Source organism: Drosophila elegans, unplaced genomic scaffold (assembly GCF_018152505.1).
Source record: "Drosophila elegans isolate 14027-0461.03 unplaced genomic scaffold, ASM1815250v1 contig_536, whole genome shotgun sequence".
In the NCBI taxonomy this organism is placed as follows: Eukaryota; Metazoa; Arthropoda; class Insecta; order Diptera; family Drosophilidae; genus Drosophila; species Drosophila elegans.
The window spans coordinates 1,211,002-1,230,527 of record NW_024545919.1 but is presented as its reverse complement, the minus strand read 5'-3'; the positions used below and the strand labels follow the sequence as shown (position 1 = coordinate 1,230,527).

Genomic DNA, 19,526 nt, shown 5'->3' with positions numbered 1-19,526 from the left:
TTATAAAAAAAAAACATGAGGAAAGAAATAAACTTAAAACTAGAAAAAAACTATAAAAAGTCATTTCGTTCCATTGAAGGCAATTCAGATTTAAAAGGTAAGATTGACACCATCTCCGAAAACAATCAATATCAGAATAAAGCCGAAACCCGATTGCAAATTTTTATAGGACAATCAAAGTTTAACATCTTCAGCATATATCAGTACTCGAGCATGTGATATAATATAAGGAAGAACATTGATGAATAAGGAAAATAGAAATGGACCCAAATGACTACCCTGAGGCACTCCAGATGCTACGATAATCATATTGGAAACTGCGTTTTTAGTTAACGAAACCATGTTGATAAGGTGATATTCGTGAGGAACAAAAGTGTTGCGAATGATATGTAATAATGGAGAGTATAATGGTGCTGTGGTCTCCAACTCCCTTAGAAGACAAATGTTATTACTGGGGAGCAAATACAATTTGACCTGTTTAAATTGTAAGGGTAATCTGAATCTAGACAGGAATCCGCACTATAGGTAGTTTGAAAGAATTTGGCAAATAAATTAGCAATTTTGGAGTCAGTAGACGCCTCAATTGAGTTTAATCGTACTGATAAAGGCAAGGCGGAGTTTTAACGCTTGAAATTTACAAAGCTAAAAAATTGTTTCGGATTATTTGAAAATTCGGTTTTACACCGGTTCAAAAACCTAGAATTGAATTGACTGTTAAGAACATTAAAATCAGATGGCGTGCTCGGCCTTTTGTACTTTTTGTAAGTGTTTGTTTTAAGGTTTTTAAGTCTTTGAAGCTCTAGTGTCATCCACGGAGGTCTGTCATGTCTTGGAGGAAGACTGACAGGAAGGCGGTATAGGCGGTATTTTTGTGTTCCTTGTTTATCTCTATAACTTGGCTCTGTAGACCAGCCATTTGTGATTTTAAGTTTGTAAGCTCGTTGGAAAATGTGGCTTTTAGTTCTTTATTTTGAGCCATCATTCTCTCGAGCCTTCCTTCCTGATCAGGGTTATTTTGTGGTCTAGATCGGGGTTGTGGTAGCATATTGGATCGTCCTCGTGGTAGTCAAAGAACCATATCTTCGCCACCTACGACTCCAAGGACTTGAATTTTATTTCTAACCGATCTCCGACGTGCCTTAGCTGCTTGTGCTGCTTGTTTGAGAGCTACTGCTCTGGTAGTTCGGCCAGATGTGGTATATATAATTACCGTGTTCTTTATACCGGCCATTTGTTATTGGGTCATAAGTACTCCTTGTACTTATGTATATCTTTATACAACTTATATTTTCCTATTTTAGTCTTGCTGTCTTAGATTCTCTCGAGATATATATATATATATATTAGGTTGTCAAAAAAGTCTTGCGGTATTTTTATTGAATTGTTCATAAAATTGGTTACAATAATGCGATTCAAGTCAAATATGCGCCGTTTTGTTCGATGACGCGTTCCCAACGAGATCCCAACTTCATAATGCCCCTCTCATAGAAGCTCGCTTCCCTATTTGGAGAGGCAATTTTCACAGGAGTCTCTTGTGGCCAACTTCAGACTACCAAGCGAGTTCGCCATGGACAGAAACAGATCGTAATCACTTGGTGCGAGATCCGGACTATATGGTGGATGCAAAAGAGCCTCCCATCCGAGCTCCCGGAGCTTCTGGCGCGTCACTAAAGATGTGTGTGGTTTGGCGTTGTCCTGATGGAAGACAATTCGGCCTCAGTTGATCAAAGATGGCCTCTCTGCATGAGTGCTGCCTTCAAGCGGTCCAGTTGCTGGCAGTACAAGGGGAGCAGCTCATAGGGGATTATTCCCTGCCAATCCCACCAAACACACAGAAGAACCTTCCCGGCCGTCAATCCAGGCTTGGCCACCGTCTGGGCCGCTTCACCGCTTTTCGACCACGACCGTTTGTGCCTCTCGTTATCGTAAGTGACCCACTTTTCATCGCCAGTCACCATATGCTTCAAAAACGGGTCGATTTTGTTGCGATTTAGAAGCGATTCGCATGCGTCGATACGGTCAAAAATGTTTTTTTGTGTCAATTCGTGTGGCACCCATACATCCCATACATACATCAAGTGACTCCAAGCTTCTTCATGCCCAGCTCTTGACCGATGCTACGACTGCTACTATGCCGGTCTCTTTCGACCAATTCAGCGATTTTATCGCAATTTTCGACGACAGGTCTTCCGGAGCTTGGCGCATCTTCGACCACCTCTACACAAGACCGAAAACGTTGAAACCATCGTTGTGCGGTGGAAATGGAAACTGTATCGGGTCCATAAACTTTTTACAAATTTTATTGGCTGCTTGAGATGCATTTTTGACTTTATCGTAGTAGTACTGTAGAATATGCCGTATTTTCTCTTTATTTTGCTCCATGATTGCGACGCTATAACTCACGAACGACTAAAAAGAAAAGACAATCAATCACACACGTGTTATCGCGTGAAAGTGCTTTCCAAAATGGTATAGTATGACCTGATGCGACGAATAAAACAAGAACTAAGCGCTTTCAGCGTCAACTAGCGAAAATACCGCAAAACTTTTTTGACAACCTAATATATGTGTATCTAAGGTAGATTTTTTAGATTTATAAGTGAAATCGCGTTTCGTTGTACGAATATCGACTATATGAAAATATATATTGATAAATGAATATAATTTCAGGGATTCTGAATTAAGGTAAGGTATTTTTCGGTCTGAAATTCGTCCGATCCTTAAGCCAAAATGCAATAAAATAAATCTCTATAGTAGTGTAAGTTTAGCTTTTGCGCATTTGGGTCCGCTTAACTATCCGCTCTTTTTCCTGGTCAGAAAGCCCATTGGCTGCGGTTTCCAACGGGAATAGGCTGCTCCTAACACGTATCTGTGCGAACACCTCCCCACCCGTCGTCGGAAGTCAGGCTGGCTCCATCCAATATCTATAAAACTGGCTTGGACACTGATGCTGTCGATTTTTCTATGGCCGATAGACTATATTATAATGACCATAATGTAGTCCGGCCTGAGATCTGCAACAGCTTTCCCATTTCGCTGGAATCGAGCCTCACAAGAAACTGGGCAAGGCCTAGTGCAATCGGCAGCGTCGGCCAGAGAAACTAAGATCGTCCACCCGCCCAAGAATGTAGTTGCGGATTCCGTACAGGCTGAGCCTCACAAGAGACTGGGCATAGCCTAGTGCAACTCACAGCGTCGGCTGTACAGCTTCCGTCAGTTCCTCCATCCACATTGCAGTCCTGGATGTCCAATCGGATGACGTAACCGTAACCCCAACCGGTTAACTAAAATATAATGACCATAAAGTATTCGACAATTATGTGCGGTGGCCAAATGTCCGCTACCCAACTCTTTCTGCACTCGAGCCTCACAAGAGACCGGGCATAGCCTATCATAGTGTAACCGGCAGTGTCGGCCAGAAAAATTAGCTAAATTTTTGTTACGTTAATTAAACATTAAGAAAATCTGCACATATTTCATTGTAAAACTTTATCTAAAGAACAGAAAAAATATTATGCGTATATATTCTGATTTCTATTCTGTGCCAAATGATGCTTATGTTTCTAAATTGTGATGGTTTTTAAACTTAGAACCTGAAAAGTTTTAAATTGTGTAAATTTTGATGCTGTGTCATGTCCTTGCGTTAGGCGTCATTTCTGTTACGTATGGCGTATTAGTGCCCAGTCCAATGGACACGGGCCGAGGAAGAAGCGACTGATGGTCAGGCACCTTTTGCCGGCGTAAGCGTCGACGTATTTGGGAGTGGGTCTTGGTAGCTTCTTGCCTCTCCAACATAATCATAAAAAATATGAAATGTGCCTGGGAAAATAATTAAATCTGTCTTATTCGTCTGACTCCTGTCTTCGCTGCTACTCGAGTTGCATCCTCGAGCGTTTGACCGAAATAATCATTAAATATATTAGCATATATAAAGTAAAGTTTTTGTTATTTATTAATTAAGTCAAACTGATATCCCGGCAATTGACTAAGGACAACGCTAAGAGGAATAAGTAAACGAAGAATTAGTTTCACGTCTTTATTTTATTGATCTCAGCTTAAGATTAAATTCTTGTGAAAAAAATATTACTTGTGCTGCCCTTTGTTCCAAAAAGTTTGGGAGCGATTGGGATATTGTAGATAAGTTTTGGAGCGATATCGCCGGCTTGGGATATTGATTGTATATAATAATTTGAGAGTAAGAGTGCCACTCAGGGTGGTACTTAGTGATTGCAAGAATTATTTATGTTATTAAAGGCCGGCGTCGCATGCTCCGGATGAGGCTTGTTTACATTGGTTGAGCGTGGGATCACCTACACTGCCTATTCTTCTTTCTTGGTACATGGCTGAACTTCCCTCTTTTGGGCTTTTTTTTTCATTTATTGTCTTATGTAGTTGTTCGACGTCTGCTACACATTCTTTTGGCGTATAGAGTTGTAATTCAATTACTTCTGCATCAAGCTGGAGAAAACTCCGTCTCTGTTTGCCTTTAGTAATTGATTAAAAATGAGCATTAGCGCGTTTCTGCTTTCTATCCAGTCATTTGCTTTTATTTGTTCAAGAGTAGCGAATTAAGAACAAATGTCAATGCAGCTGATGTATTGTTTTCCTTCAGATGAATAAATATCTACCACAAATTTGTCACGACAATGTTCAGGGTTGGGTGTGATTTTAAAAGGCATTTTTGTGTTTCTGTGTTCTGTTTTATCTAATTGGCTTTTGTTGCATTCATTTATTATATTCTGAATTAATAATTGGCTTTTTGGCAATAAGTGATTTTCTTTCAATCATTTTATAATTTTCTGTATTTCTGGATGTAAAAGTTTTTCACGTGATTGAAGTATAATTTCTTCGAGTTCGGCATATAAATAAACATTCTTTAATAGGTACAGGCTGCGAATTTTTTTAGTGTAGGTGGTATTAATATTTCTTCTCTATATGCTTTTCGAATAATTTCAAAATCGACATCGCTCTCAATATAAATCATAATGTTTCAATAAATAAAATGATCAAGTAAAAATTGTTTGGCCTTATTGAATTGTGATATTGGAGTTACCGAATATTGTTAAATGCCCTACGTTATTTTTATCGGATTGAATGAAAATTATTTGTTTCTTGAAATAGTTTATTGGTTTTTCTGTTAAATGAATCAGATTGCTATTGTTTTCTTCTGCACTATGGTCAGTAACTTCACTTTAAGTACTGGTGTTGTCCGGTGCTGTTGGATGGATTGTACCTGTTGTTGCCCTTCATCAATCAACCCATGGTATTGATTGTAGTCATTATATTGTTGTTCATAATAACTAGGTTGTAATTCTTCGTATTCGTGCGCGTCGTGAAATCTCAATTCGTCAATAAACATTTTGTTTTGCTTACTGTTACTGTCTTGGTCATTTGGTAAACAGGGATGTTGACGGTATGTACATATATCCTTTAAAATATGCTTTTGTTTTCGAATTTTATTTGATTGTTGTGGGAAAGGATTTTTGTGAGTAATTGGTTGTGTGTTCATATATTGGTAGGGTCAGAAATGATTTGGTTCGTGCCAAATAGCTTGGTTGTAGGGCTTATAGGTGATTGCATGTATTGATTAAAATTAGGTTGAAAGGGTTGCCAATATTGTGGGTAACTTGGTCGATATTGGCGTTGGGTATTTGTACTGAATTTCTGTAATTTAGAATTCTGATTCGTTTTTGCGTTTTAACTAGGGCTTTTTTTTCAATTTAAAATTAATATGTTCCTCATAAATTCCCTCATTTTGTACAATAGGAACTAATGATCTTTAGTCTGTAGTATCATGATGAGCCAAAATAGTAAATAATTGTATTGGTTATTTTCTGATCAGTATTTATGAAACCTTTAATCGCCTGTACGTAAATTAGAAAATCTGGTTAGTTACCCTCCAGATTTAATTTCGAAATCAGCAGTTGACGTCGTCCTTCCGCTTCTTCGCAATATGCTGTCAGTTTTTCTCCAGTAGTTTGTAGTTCGGTGTTTGGGGTTTAAATTCTGCAATTACGTGTCCGTCCAAGTTGAATTCTCTGTTTTCGCAAATCAATTTTTGGCTAGAGTAAAACTAAATAATAGTCAATAATTATTGTGTTTATTGTTTTCTATTATTCCACTTTTTGTTGGTCAACCGAATTGTAATTTTAATCCAAGGGCTGAAATGTGCTGCGTAATTATTAATCAAGAACTGAATTATATAATGTAATTCATTTTTCACTCGAGGTTTTTTTTTCGAAAGTTCATATACCCTTGCAGCTGTTGCAAGAATTAAATATTTTTTAAAACATTAAAATTATGACTTACATGCGTTTATGTATAAAAACATTGAAGCTATGATGATTTGCAGCTCAATTATTAGATACTTATTTTATATATTTTTATTATTTCTATGGTAGCTATATGATATAGTCGACCGATTTTGATGAAATTTAAACCGTAACTCTGAAATATTTAACCATTACTATCTGTCGAAGAACTAAAATAAAATTAAACGAGAAAGGAAGCAAACTTCAGCAAGCCGAAGTTCATATACCGTTGCAGCTATTTCAAAAACTAAATACTCTTTAAAACGTTAAAATTATGATTTACTTGCGTGAATGTTTAAAAACATTGAAGCTATGATGATTTGCAGCTTAATTATTCAATAGTTCCTATGGCAGCTATACAATTGTTCCTATGGGAGCTATATGCTATAGTCGTCCGATTTTGATGAAATTTAAACCGTAATTCTGAAATATTTAACTATTAATATATCTCGAAGAACTAAACAAAAAATTAAAAAACACCAAAGTTATAATTTTTTTTTATTTATTTTTATGATTGTTCCTATGGGAGCTATATGCTATAGTCGTCCGATTTTGATGAAATTTAAACCGTAATTCTAAAATATATAACCATTACTATATCTCGAAGAACTAAAAACAAAATTAAAAAACACCAAAGTTATAATTTTTTTTTTATTTTTTTTATGATTGTTCCTATGGGAGCTATATGCTATAGTCGTCCGATCCGGATCGATCCGACTTATATACTACCTACAATAGAAACTTTTGGGAAAGTTTCATGCAGATAGCTTTAAAACTGAGAGACTAGTTTGCGTAGAAACGGACGGACAGACGGACAGACTGACAGACAGACAGACGGACAGACGGACGGACAGACGGACATGGCTAGATCGACTCGGCTAGTGATGCTGATCAAGAATATATTTACTTTATAGGGTCGGAGATGTCTCCTTCACTGCGTTGCACATTTCTGACTGAAATTATAATACTCTCTGCAAGGGTATAAACCTTTGGAAATCGGTGAGGGAATTCCGATCAGAAGCATCACATGGCAAGCTTAGGTATCGGTCAACAACTCCACATCATCTCGCTCGTCTATTCTCATTGTCCATTTTTTTGTTGGTGTGCGAAGATGTTGAAATTTGAACCGAATAAGCGTCATTTGCGGGAGATTTTGCTTTTCGCGTTTCATTTGAAAAAATCTGCTGCTGAAGCGCGTCGAATGATTGTAGCAACATATAGTGAGTCGTGTATCAGTGAAAGAACGTGCCGAGAATGGTTCGTGAAATTCAAAAATGGTAATTAAGACGTGGAAGACAAGGATCGACCGGGTCCCGTGAAAAAGTTTGAAGATGCAGCTTGAAGATTCTTGTCAGACACAACAAGAATCCATCACAGGAGCTCTCTATTTTGAATAATCAGTATGTAGCTATTTTTACTCAATTAAGCCTCAAACTATGAAAAAAAAGGGCGGTTTTCTACTTGTACACCTAATAGTATTATTGATTTTAATGAAAGAATTTAAGATATTTATTTTATCTAAAGAGAGGTCCGAGTTATTTGATAAAATGTAATCGGATATTTCATAATTTTTGAAGTGGTTCGTAGTTAGTTAGTCAAGAATTTTGTTTTCCAAATTGGTTTACGAAATATTATTAATTTTGGTTGTACTGCAATATTCTGGATATTCTGAAATTCGGCCGTTGACCTTTGTGAGCGATTCCCCTTGCGCTTGACCTGATCACCCGTTACCAGTGTTCTATGAGCGATTTCGCTTATAAAGATAACTTTAGATTTAAAGTTCAGTTCTGTCATTAAAAGCGGTTGCTCAATAAAAACCATATCTGAAATATTATAAGGTCAAAAAGAAGTAATCCATTATTTTTTCAATAGTTGACTTTAGAGATCTGTGTCTCGCGTTTTATAAGTCCGATTAAATTTTAAAAGGCGTTAAAAAGTTGAGCTTTCGTACTATAAAAGCTCCCTAGAAAAGTTTTGTGATCGATAACATGGCACGGAGAACGGCAAAGAAAAAAATCGCTATGCTGTACAATTTTTCTTTGGCAAAGGCGAAAGCGCCGACCAGGCAGCTGAAAATGTAACTTGATTATATGGCACTAATGCTATAACTGCCAACCATGCACCGTCATTCAAGCAGTAAATGAATTGCGCAGGAACTAAACCTTGCTCAAAAAACAGTTTGGAACCATTTAACAAAGGCTGGATACACAAAAAAGCTCGATGTATGGGTGACAGATGAGCTATCAAAAAAATCCTTTTGGACCGAATTTCGATCTGCGAATCGCTGCTGAATCGCAAAAAAACAGATCCGTTTTTGAAGCGGATGGTGACTGGTGATGAAAAGTGGGTCACTTACGACAACAAGGATGAGTCGGCCCAGGCGGTGGCTAAGCCAGGATTGACGTCCAGAAAGGTTTTGCTGTGTTTTTGGTGGGTGCTGTTCGGGCTGGTCCCCTATGGGCAATCACTTAATTCGGTTTTGTACTGTCAACAATAGGACCGTCTGAAGGAAGCAATTGTCCAGAAGCGCCTTGGTTTGGCCAACGCTAGACCACACACGTCAATAGCGACTCACCAGAAGCTCCGAGACCTTGGATGGAAGGTTCTTTTGCATCCACCTTATAGCCCGGACATCGTAACAAGTTACTTGTAGTATGCTCATATATTGGGTACACACTGTACCGCTTATATCACTATAACATTGTAGCATTTGTTTATGTCCGAATATTCCCAGCACTTCAAGTGCAAAGCAATTCCACCCACACAACAATGTTATGCACATCCTAAATGCTGAGTCGGCATGTCTGCATGCGCGGCCGACCATTCGGTTACCATGTGAGCATAACACTCTCTCTCTCATGCGCGGCCGCTGCTTGCGCCGCCTAAATACACTTACGTATACATTAACATATATATTGAGATACATAAGCGTTGGCCGCGGCGCTGCTCGTGCAGCTATATGAATTGTAAGCCAAGCCAACATTAGTCTTAAGTGAGCATTCTAGAAATGAGTCCCGATCTAAACGGACGATATAATAAAGCACAATATATCTTATAACATTACAGTACATTCTTTTCTTGTGGTTATAAAATAAAGTCTAACATACATACACCCAACGTTACATGGCGACCGTGACATGTGCGCGAGAAGGAAGTGAGACTGTTTAATTTTTGTCTCTGCGCGCTGTGTAATTTTCGTTATTTTGGCCCCATAATGCGTAAATTGGCGGCTGTCCAAAATTAGGCTCTTCAGAGCCGCCCTCGAAAATCGTCAATCGAAATCTCCAGCCAGATAAAAAATAAAAACAGTAATTAGTCTGTGCGAAAGCCCAAAAGGCCTGGACTACAAAAAAAAAAAAAAAAAAAAAAAAAAAAACAACAAAATCAACAAAATAAAAAAAGGGAAATTGACCAGGACATGTGTGGAAGGAATGGCAAATCCTTCTGCACCAACGATGGAAACTGAAGTGTGGTAGGCATACCGCCGACTACACCAACGAAGGAAGCATATGAGTGCGGAAGGCAGCCCGCCCTCTGCACCGTCGTGGGAGGCACCTGCTCCTGCTGAGCAAAGGGACGCACCAACATTACAAGAGGCCCTCGAATTGTGTCCCAACGATGGACCTCGCCCCCTCACAATAGCTGAGTACAGGGCACGACAGGAGTCCAGCAAACCCATCCACAAAAGAAAAAGGAGTGGAAAAAGGGTAAAACTCCTGCAACAGCGACGATTATTGAAGGACTACAAGAAAATAGCAACAACCCCACAGGAGAAGGAAACGCATGAACTAAACATCAAAGAACTGGACAGAATACTTTGTAACCGAGCAAAGTAACGCAACAAGGGCTGCATTTATGCCAATGCCTAAGTTGCCTTTAATTATAAACTTCTAAACCCGAGCCGATGCGCGAAAGCGCTGCTCGAAAAATACTAACCACTGTTAGGCTATATACTAACAACATATAACTGATATTGGTTTATATAGAGCAAAATATTGTAAGTCAGTTATATGAATATTAACACAAATTTTTTTTTTCTTCCAATTTTCAATATTAATAAAATAAAATTTATGCGATTATGCCACAAGATTTAATCAACCAGATTTGAATAACTAAATTCCTACATTTTTGTTTTATGACGCCTTTTTTTTTTCTGCGTGCTCCTCAGACTTTAAAAGCTAGACAGAAATATTTACGTATATTCACATAAAATCTTTTCATATGAATGAATAACAATAGAATAGATAAATTCTCTGATGAAAATCATATTAATTATAATAATACCGATATATTAGAAGTGAATCTACCCAAAATGGGAATCGTAGACGTTAAGTCAGTGGACTCCACTGCTAACGTTATTAATAAAGTAGAACCAAACAATATTGACCTATATTGGGTACATTTACTCTTAATAATAATCATTGTCATCTTGAGTGCAAGTTTTGTTACCAAAATATACAAATTGCACAATAAATGTTTAAAGAAGAAGTATTTAAGTAGAGCACACGATCTAGATAAGATATAAAAAAAGAAGAAAATTTTCCTTTTCAAAAGATTAGAGTGTTCAATTTAATACCCTCCTATATATATATAAAAAAAAAAAAAAATTTTTTTTTATTATTTTTGTTTAAATTATGGCATTTAACACGATAGAATTGGATAGCTGTCTTGAGGAAATAACTACTAAAGATCCAGAATTTAGAATGCGTGCATTAAATATTCTCCATTGCCATAAAAACTTCATTACAATCACTGAGTTCGAATATATTTATATGGAAAAGTACAATTTGGAATTTAGCCTTTTGTTTGCTTACAATAAAAAAACAAAGGGTTTAATCCTAAATACTTTGCCATACGTCTCAGTAAAAGAGATCGTGGATTACCATTCTATACTCGGTGAAACCACGGTCCTCATGGTAAAATTACATAGATAATATTGCCATGGAATGGAACGATTTGTATGCGAAATTGAACAAAATAAAAACAGAGTTCGATAAATCTTACAAATCCCTTAATCAAAACAGACCGATTCAAGGGAGCACAATAAAAAAACACGCAGAAATACTAGTAAATTGTTTTAACGAGGCGCGCATATTAATACATGGGCAACGGGGAAAATTAAATGACGACCATTGGTCAAGGGTATCAAGATTTTTGCAAAGGCTTAGAGAAAACCTAATATTGATAAAAGAAAAATTCAATTTGGATATCTCTGTACCTACCATTCTTAATACAGCAATAACAGTTGAAACCGATGAAGAATCAACATTGGAAGAGTCAACTGGTTTAGATCAAACGGAGCAAGAAAATTTTAACGCGGAAATTAAGGAAGAAGATTTAAATAATCTTACTATCCCAGCCGTTTTATTATCAAACGCAGATAATAAAACAGATTCAGAATCAGACTCAAGCGCAAACATAACTAAGAACAATAATTTCGAAATGGCGCAAACTAATATCGACTTCATTAACACTGCATCAAAGCTTATACCAGTTTTCGATGGTAAAGCAGAAAACTTAACCAGTTTCATTGATGCATTGCATATTATAGAGTCAATAAAAGGCGAACACGAAAGCCTAGCCGTCTCTATAATAAAGACAAAACTAAAGGGCGTAGCAAGAAATCTAATTGGAAACGAAACAACGGTAGGTGAAGTAATTGCCAAGTTAAAAAGCAACGTCAAAGGCGAAACTGTAGAGGTATTGTCAGCAAAGCTAATGAACCTACAGCAACGAAATAAAACTGCTAATCAATATACATCAGAAATTGAGCAGATGACGAAGGCTTTAGAAAGTGCATACATAACAGACGGCTTAACACTAGAACTAGCAAGAAGTTATTCCACACAGCACGCAGTAAAAGCAATGACTAAAAACTGCACAATTGATAAGGTAAAACTTATCATGCAAGCCGGCAACTTCAACACTATGAACGAAGCAGTTTCAAAATTCGTAAACAGTTGCACAGAAGCAACTGGACAACCAAATTCGGTCCTCTACTACAACAATTATACACAGCGCGGCGGAAACCGCGGACGTGGAAGTTATAGAGGAAATTTTCGTGGTCGTGGTAACAATTATGGTTACTACAACAATATCAACCAAAACAATGGTCGCGGCAACTACAGAGGAAACTCAAGGGGCCGTGGCAACTCGAACGGAGGCTACAATAACAACAATACAGGCAATGTAAGAGTAGCCAATGAAACCTCGGGAAACTCCGAAACCCCTTTAAATGTTCAACAGTAGAAAAAGTAACGGTCCATACTATTAATCTCAGTCAGAATATATTCGTCTCATTCACCCATGTGACTACTGGAAAAGAACTTGTCTTTTTGGTAGACACAGGTGCCGAAATCTCTATAGTAAAAGAAAACTCAGATATATTTCAAAACGTACAAAATAATAAAATAATAGATATACGGGGAATAAGCCAGGAAATTACAAAATCCAAAGGCTTAACATCAATTGAAATACAGACTACCAAGTACATAATTCCACCGATTTTCATATCGTAGACTTACACTTAGCCGTCCCTTGCGATGGCATTTTAGGAATTGATTTTATTAAAAAATACAACTGTCAATTAGATTTTCAGCCATCTGAAGATTGGCTTATAATAAGACCAAACAATTTAAAATTTCCAATTTATGTTCCAATAGAATACAGTTCTGGCAATAACTCAATTCTTCTGCCAGCAAGATCACAAGTCATTAGAAAAATAAAATTAAATTCAAAAGAAGACAGTGTATTAATTCCAACTCAAGAAATTGAGCAAGGAATTTATATAGCAAGTACAATAGCTACAACACAAAATGCCTTCATAAGACTACTGAATACAACAAGCGAAGATAAAGTGGTCAGTGCAAACAATTTAAAATTCGAATCACTATTGAACTATGAAGTAGTTGAAGGAAACAAAGAAAATAGAGAAAAGTCTGTATTATCCCAATTGTCAGAAAATTTTCCCCCACAATTCAAATTCCAACTCACAAATTTATGTAAAAAATATAACGACATATTCGGATTAGAATCCGAACCAATTAGCACAAATAATTTCTACAAACAAAAACTGAGATTGAAAGATGATGAACCCGTTTACATAAAAAACTATAGAAGCCCACATGGTCAGGTGAACGAAATTCAAAAGCAAGTCGGAAAACTAATCACCGACGGGATAGTCGAACCATCAGTATCGGAATACAATAGCCCATTATTGCTTGTCCCTAAAAAATCAGCTACAGGTTCCGAAGAAAAAAAGTGGCGATTAGTAATTGACTATCGTCAGATTTATAAAAAATTATTGTCCGATAAATTTCCACTCCCTAGAATTGATGATATTTTAGACCAACTAGGTCGAGCAAAATACTTTTCATGTCTTGATTTAATGTCAGGATTTCATCAAATAGAACTTGAAAAAAGCTCAAGGGTCATAACTTCCTTTTCAACGAGCAATGGCTCGTATCGATTCACACGATTACCTTTTGGCTTAAAAATAGCGCCAAATTCATTTCAGAGAATGATGACTATTGCATTCTCTGGACTTGAACCTTCACAAGCATTCCTTTATATGGATGACTTAATAGTTATAGGTTGTTCCGAAAAACATATGCGTAAAAACTTAACAGACGTTTTTGAGAAATGTAGGAAATACAACCTAAAGTTACATCCACAAAAATGTTCATTCATTATGCATGAGGTGACTTTTCTAGGTCATAAGTGCACAGATAAAGGAATACTTCCAGATGACAAGAAATATGACGTCATACTGAACTATCCAATCCCACACGATGCAGACAGCGCAAGACGTTTTGTAGCATTCTGCAATTACTACAGAAGATTCATAAGAAATTTCGCCGATTATTCACTGCACATAACACGATTATGTAAAAAGAATGTTCCTTTTGAATGGACATCTGAATGCCAAAACGCATTCGAATATTTAAAAACAAAACTTATGGAACCTACTTTGCTACAATATCCAGATTTTAGTAAAGAATTTTGTATAATTACTGATGCAAGTAAGCAAGCATGTGGAGCGGTTTTAACTCAAAACCATAACGGACTCCAACTCCCCATTGCATATGCATCAAGAGCTTTTACCAAGGGAGAAAGTAATAAGTGTACTACCGAGCAGGAACTAGCTGCAATACATTGGGCAATATTACATTTTCGACCATACATTTATGGCAAACATTTCATTATCAAAACCGATCACAGACAGTTAACATACTTGTTCTCAATGACTAACCCAAGTTCCAAACTGACACGTATGAGGCTAGAATTAGAAGAATATAACTTCACAGTTGAATATTTAAAGGGAAAAGACAATTACGTAGCTGATGCGTTATCAAGAATAACCATCAAAGAACTACAAAGTATAACCGGAAATATACATAAAGTCACTACAAGAAATCAAAGTAGACAGAAATCCTGCGCAGGAGAAAAAGAAATAGACTTGCCTAGGCAATCTATAGAAAAAGCTTCAAAGCCCAACGTATACGGAGTCATAAACAATGACGAAGTACGTAAAGTAGTGACCTTGCATGTAAAAAATATGCTATGTTTATTAAAACATGGAAAAAAAGTTACTGCAAGATATGATGTTAGCGATTTATATACCAATGGAGTCCTTGACTTAGGTCAGTTTTTCCAAAGGCTTGAGAAGCAAGCCGGTATACATCAAATCAGCCAACTCAAAGTGGCACCGTGGGAAAATATCTTTGAATACGTTTCAATAGATAATTTTAAGAAAATGGGCAATAAAACATTAAAATCATTGAGAGTAGCGCTACTCAACCCGGTGACCCTAATAAATTCCGAAAAAGAAAAAGAAGCAATTATGTCTACATACCATGATGAACCAATTCAAGGAGGTCATACTGGCATTTCTAAAACCTTGGCCAAGGTCAAAAGACATTACTTTTGGAAAGGAATGACTCGATATATTACAGAGTACGTACGAAAATGTCTAAAATGTCAAAAAGCGAAAATAATCACGCATACGAAGACCCCATTAACAATTACGGAAACACCACAAACAGCTTTTGACAGGGTAATCGTGGACACGATCGGTCCACTACCTAAGTCTGAACAAGGGAATGAATACGCAGTTACTTTAATCTGCGATTTAACAAAATACCTTGTAGCAATACCAATTCAAAATAAAAGTGCAAAAACAATAGCAAAAGCTATATTCGAAGATTTTATTCTGAAGAACGGTCCAATGAAGACGTTCATTACGGACATGGGAACGGAATATAAAAATTCAATAATTGAAGATTTATGTAAAAATTTTAATATCAAAAACATAAATTCTACTGCACACCATCACCAGACTGTCGGAACAGTGGAGCGAAGCCACAGAACACTTAACGAGTTCATACGCTCATACATCTCAGTTGATAAAACAGATTGGGATGTATGGCTACAATACTTCGTATACTGCTTTAACACAACACCCTCTATGGCACATAATTATTGTCCATATGAACTAGTTTTTGGGAAAACTCCAAACTTATCAAAACATTTCAATAGCATAGATAGAATAGAACCATTATATAATATAGAAGATTATGCTAAGGAATCTAAATTTAGATTAGAACAGGCATATAAAAGAGCCAGAATAATGCTAGAAACTAATAAACAAAAACAAAAAGATAGATACGACAAAAATAGTTTAGACTTTGAATTAAAAATAGGAGACCAGGTTTTATTAAAAAATGAAACTGGCCATAAGCTAGACTTTAAATATTCAGGACCATATATAGTAAAGAAGATAGAATCCAATAATAATATAACTATTTTAAAAGCGAAAAATAAAACACAGACAGTTCATAAAGATAGATTAAAAATTTTTATAGAATAGATTTTGTAGGATGGCCATTCATAAGAAAAAAAAAAAAGAAAAAAAATAACAAAAATTTTCTCTTCAAAAAAAAAAAAAAAAAAAAAATTTTATTACCTTACTATAATAAAAATATAGGAATACAAATATACAATACATTTTATAATAAATAATAAGAAATAGCCGCATAAATTTTCAAAGTTTCAACTTCACTAAGTTTTCCAATATTTACTATATTAAACAAAAAAAAAATAATAATAATAACAAAAAAAAAGAGTTTTATTAATTTGCTAATTTTTATAAACATATATATATATATATACCTAACACAATAACTAACAAAATAACGTTATTTTTCAAAAGGAGGGAGATGTAGTATGCTCATATATTGGGTACACACTGTACCGCTTATATCACTATAACATTGTAGCATTTGTTTATGTCCGAATATTCCCAGCACTTCAAGTGCAAAGCAATTCGACCCACACAACAATGTTATGCACATCCTAAATGCTGAGTCGGCATGTCTGCATGCGCGGCCGACCATTCGGTTACCATGTGAGCATAACACTCTCTCTCTCATGCGCGGCCGCTGCTTGCGCCGCCTAAATACACTTACGTATACATTAACATATATATTGAGATACATAAGCGTTGGCCGCGGCGCTGCTCGTGCAGCTATATGAATTGTAAGCCAAGCCAACATTAGTCTTAAGTGAGCATTCTAGAAATGAGTCCCGATCTAAACGGACGATATAATAAAGCACAATATATCTTATAACATTACAGTACATTCTTTTCTTGTGGTTATAAAATAAAGTCTAACATACATACACCCAACGTTACATACTAGCACAATGTCGAACGATTTGGATAGTGTAAAATCAGCTACAAGAGAGGATTGTAAAAACCAACTGGCTCGGTTTTTTTGCAAATAAGCACGAAGGATTTTATGAGAGTGGTATCATGAAATTACCATCAAAATGGCAATCGATTATAGAAAAAAATGGTGCTTATATGAAAAAAATCGGTTAATTCAAACAATAATAAAAGCTTTGAATTGCATGCACAAATTGCTCCACCGAGCAATCACCGCGTTCATATAGAAGCCGCACTCCAACTCCAGCGCTGCAACTTGAAGCCGTACAGCTAAGCCCCAACAGTCCATCGCGTCAAAAGGATTAAAGAGTTTATGACTCTGCAAATAAGAAAAGTAAATATGAAAGTATCCACCACACTACAACTTCAAAAAACAAAAAAAGTTGTTTTCAATAATTGGCAAATTGTTTTCAAAAATTTACAAGTCTCAAAATAAAATACTTAAAAAAAAAAGTAAAAGTAAAAATAAAAGTTAGAAGTCATTAATTTCAAAATCTGCTAAGTATATAAATATATTCAGTTGTTCTGTAATTTAGTTAAAACAATACATATTAAAAGATGTTTTGAATTAACTTTCAGAGCAAAAATTTTAAGGTCAGAAAGAAATAAGAAAGTGAATCCAAACTTTTAGCACAGATCACCATATAAAATCAAGAATTAGAAGACTTACGCATAGAAACGCCACAGGATCAAACCTATCAAAGAATAGTCGTGAATTCAGAAGCAACGCCGTGCAACATACCTTTCCATATAATTAAGATAAGTATGTAGCGTGGAGACAATCCAATCAATAAGGCAAAGCGAACAAAGCCTTCTGAAATATTACGATGAAGTCGAAGGAAAATCTCGTAACCAAAAAGATTGTCATGACACAAGACCATGAAAGAGCCACTTAACTTAATTCCGAAGTTTATTTCGGACCTACAAAAGAAGTTAAAATCAATTGTGTTTGTGAAGTACAGCTTTAGATCCAGCATCGTCAAAATTTAAACAACAAACGTATTTTAGGTGACCACAAGGTAACAACCAGAACCTGTGTGGTTCCATAGGCCCCAAAAAGACAAAATTCGTCAAAACGATTTAGAACTCTAGGGCGACAGTGACTTACAAAAATTGTGCGAGGGGCCGACCAAGACTTTGAAAACGCGTCCACAGAAGCTGAAAGGTCCCGGTCGTTCATTGGGGGAGGATTGGCTGGGAGAACTCTAAACATTCTTATTGAGGATTGTGGAGCCCATAAAGGAGTTTTGGGCCAAATACGCCATTCGATTCGTTAGATACGGTGAGTGTGCTCGATTCCATTATAGGTTGTAACTAAAAAGTTCAAGTTTCACTACTGTAACAATGTGAATTTTATTGACGTCGATAAACTCGGTTAATGCCGAATTAAAAAGCATGATTTTAAGGAGAGCGTTCAAGCATGAAAGATAGCAGATAGCAGCTGAAGATAGCAGTCACTTGAGTCAAACCAAATTATATATACACATAATATGTTAAATGCACTCCTGCGAGCGGTCACAAAATGTATTTTACTATAAGTGCTATCAGGGTGGTTGTGATCTTTCTTATCGCACTTAAGAAGTTAGGGATAAACAAGCCTCTCCGTGGGTTATAAGAAGAAAGATAATAGTCCCAATTATAAGATTTTAATTTATCTGGTCCTTCGAAGCAATCTGCAGTTTTCCCTCATCAGTGGTTAGAGACTCAGAGTTATAAGCCAGCACCTTAAGACCTGCATGTACTGCAGCTTAGGTAGCAAAAGAAAAATAAGGAACAGAGAACACCATAATAAGCAAAAGTACACCATAGAATGTGTATTGTTTTAATTTAAAGCACCTTATTTAGTCCTGAAATATCTTTATCTATCTTTTTTTTATAATCGTGATGTGGCGTGCTTGAGGCCTTTAACATCAGCTAATACGGCTTTTGTAATTATTAAACATTTAGTATGCAATACATTAAAAATACTTGTGCATCAAAATTAATCGTAAGCACACAAACAAAAAAAGGTAGGCTCGCTAGAAATCAATAGAGAATGCAGCATCTACAGCAGCGCAACTACAAGCAACAGCATCTTCAGCAGCAGCAACGATAATATCAGCATCGACAACATAACCATCTACTAGCGGCAGCGGCCACGACAACAGCAACGCCAATAGCACAAAAGCAAGATAAGAGATATTTAAGATAATTTAATATCTTTAACAATATATTATATATGGGAATGACATCGCATGATTCCCCTCCAGTAACAACGAGAAGATGAGAAGACAAGAAGACGGGTAACAGCCACAGAGTGGAGACGACAACACAGTAGTTGACGATATCCAATTGAGTATAGACGTGCTCAATTTAACGATGAGACGACCCCACATTTGGGAGCTCGCCGAGAAGTTTCCGATCTAAAGTGAAAACCCCACGTGACTAAGCCCAACTCTGTGAAAAAAAGTATTTTCTTCAGTTTACGTTAATTTAACGATTTCATTTCC

The 19,526-nt window shown here is 36.4% G+C and overlaps 1 protein-coding gene across 1 annotated transcript in view; it reads left to right on the top strand.

Annotated features, from left to right (window-relative positions):
- The window catches only part of LOC108149630, a 300,988-nt gene that overhangs the window by 207,048 nt on the left and 74,414 nt on the right, over positions 1-19,526 (top strand).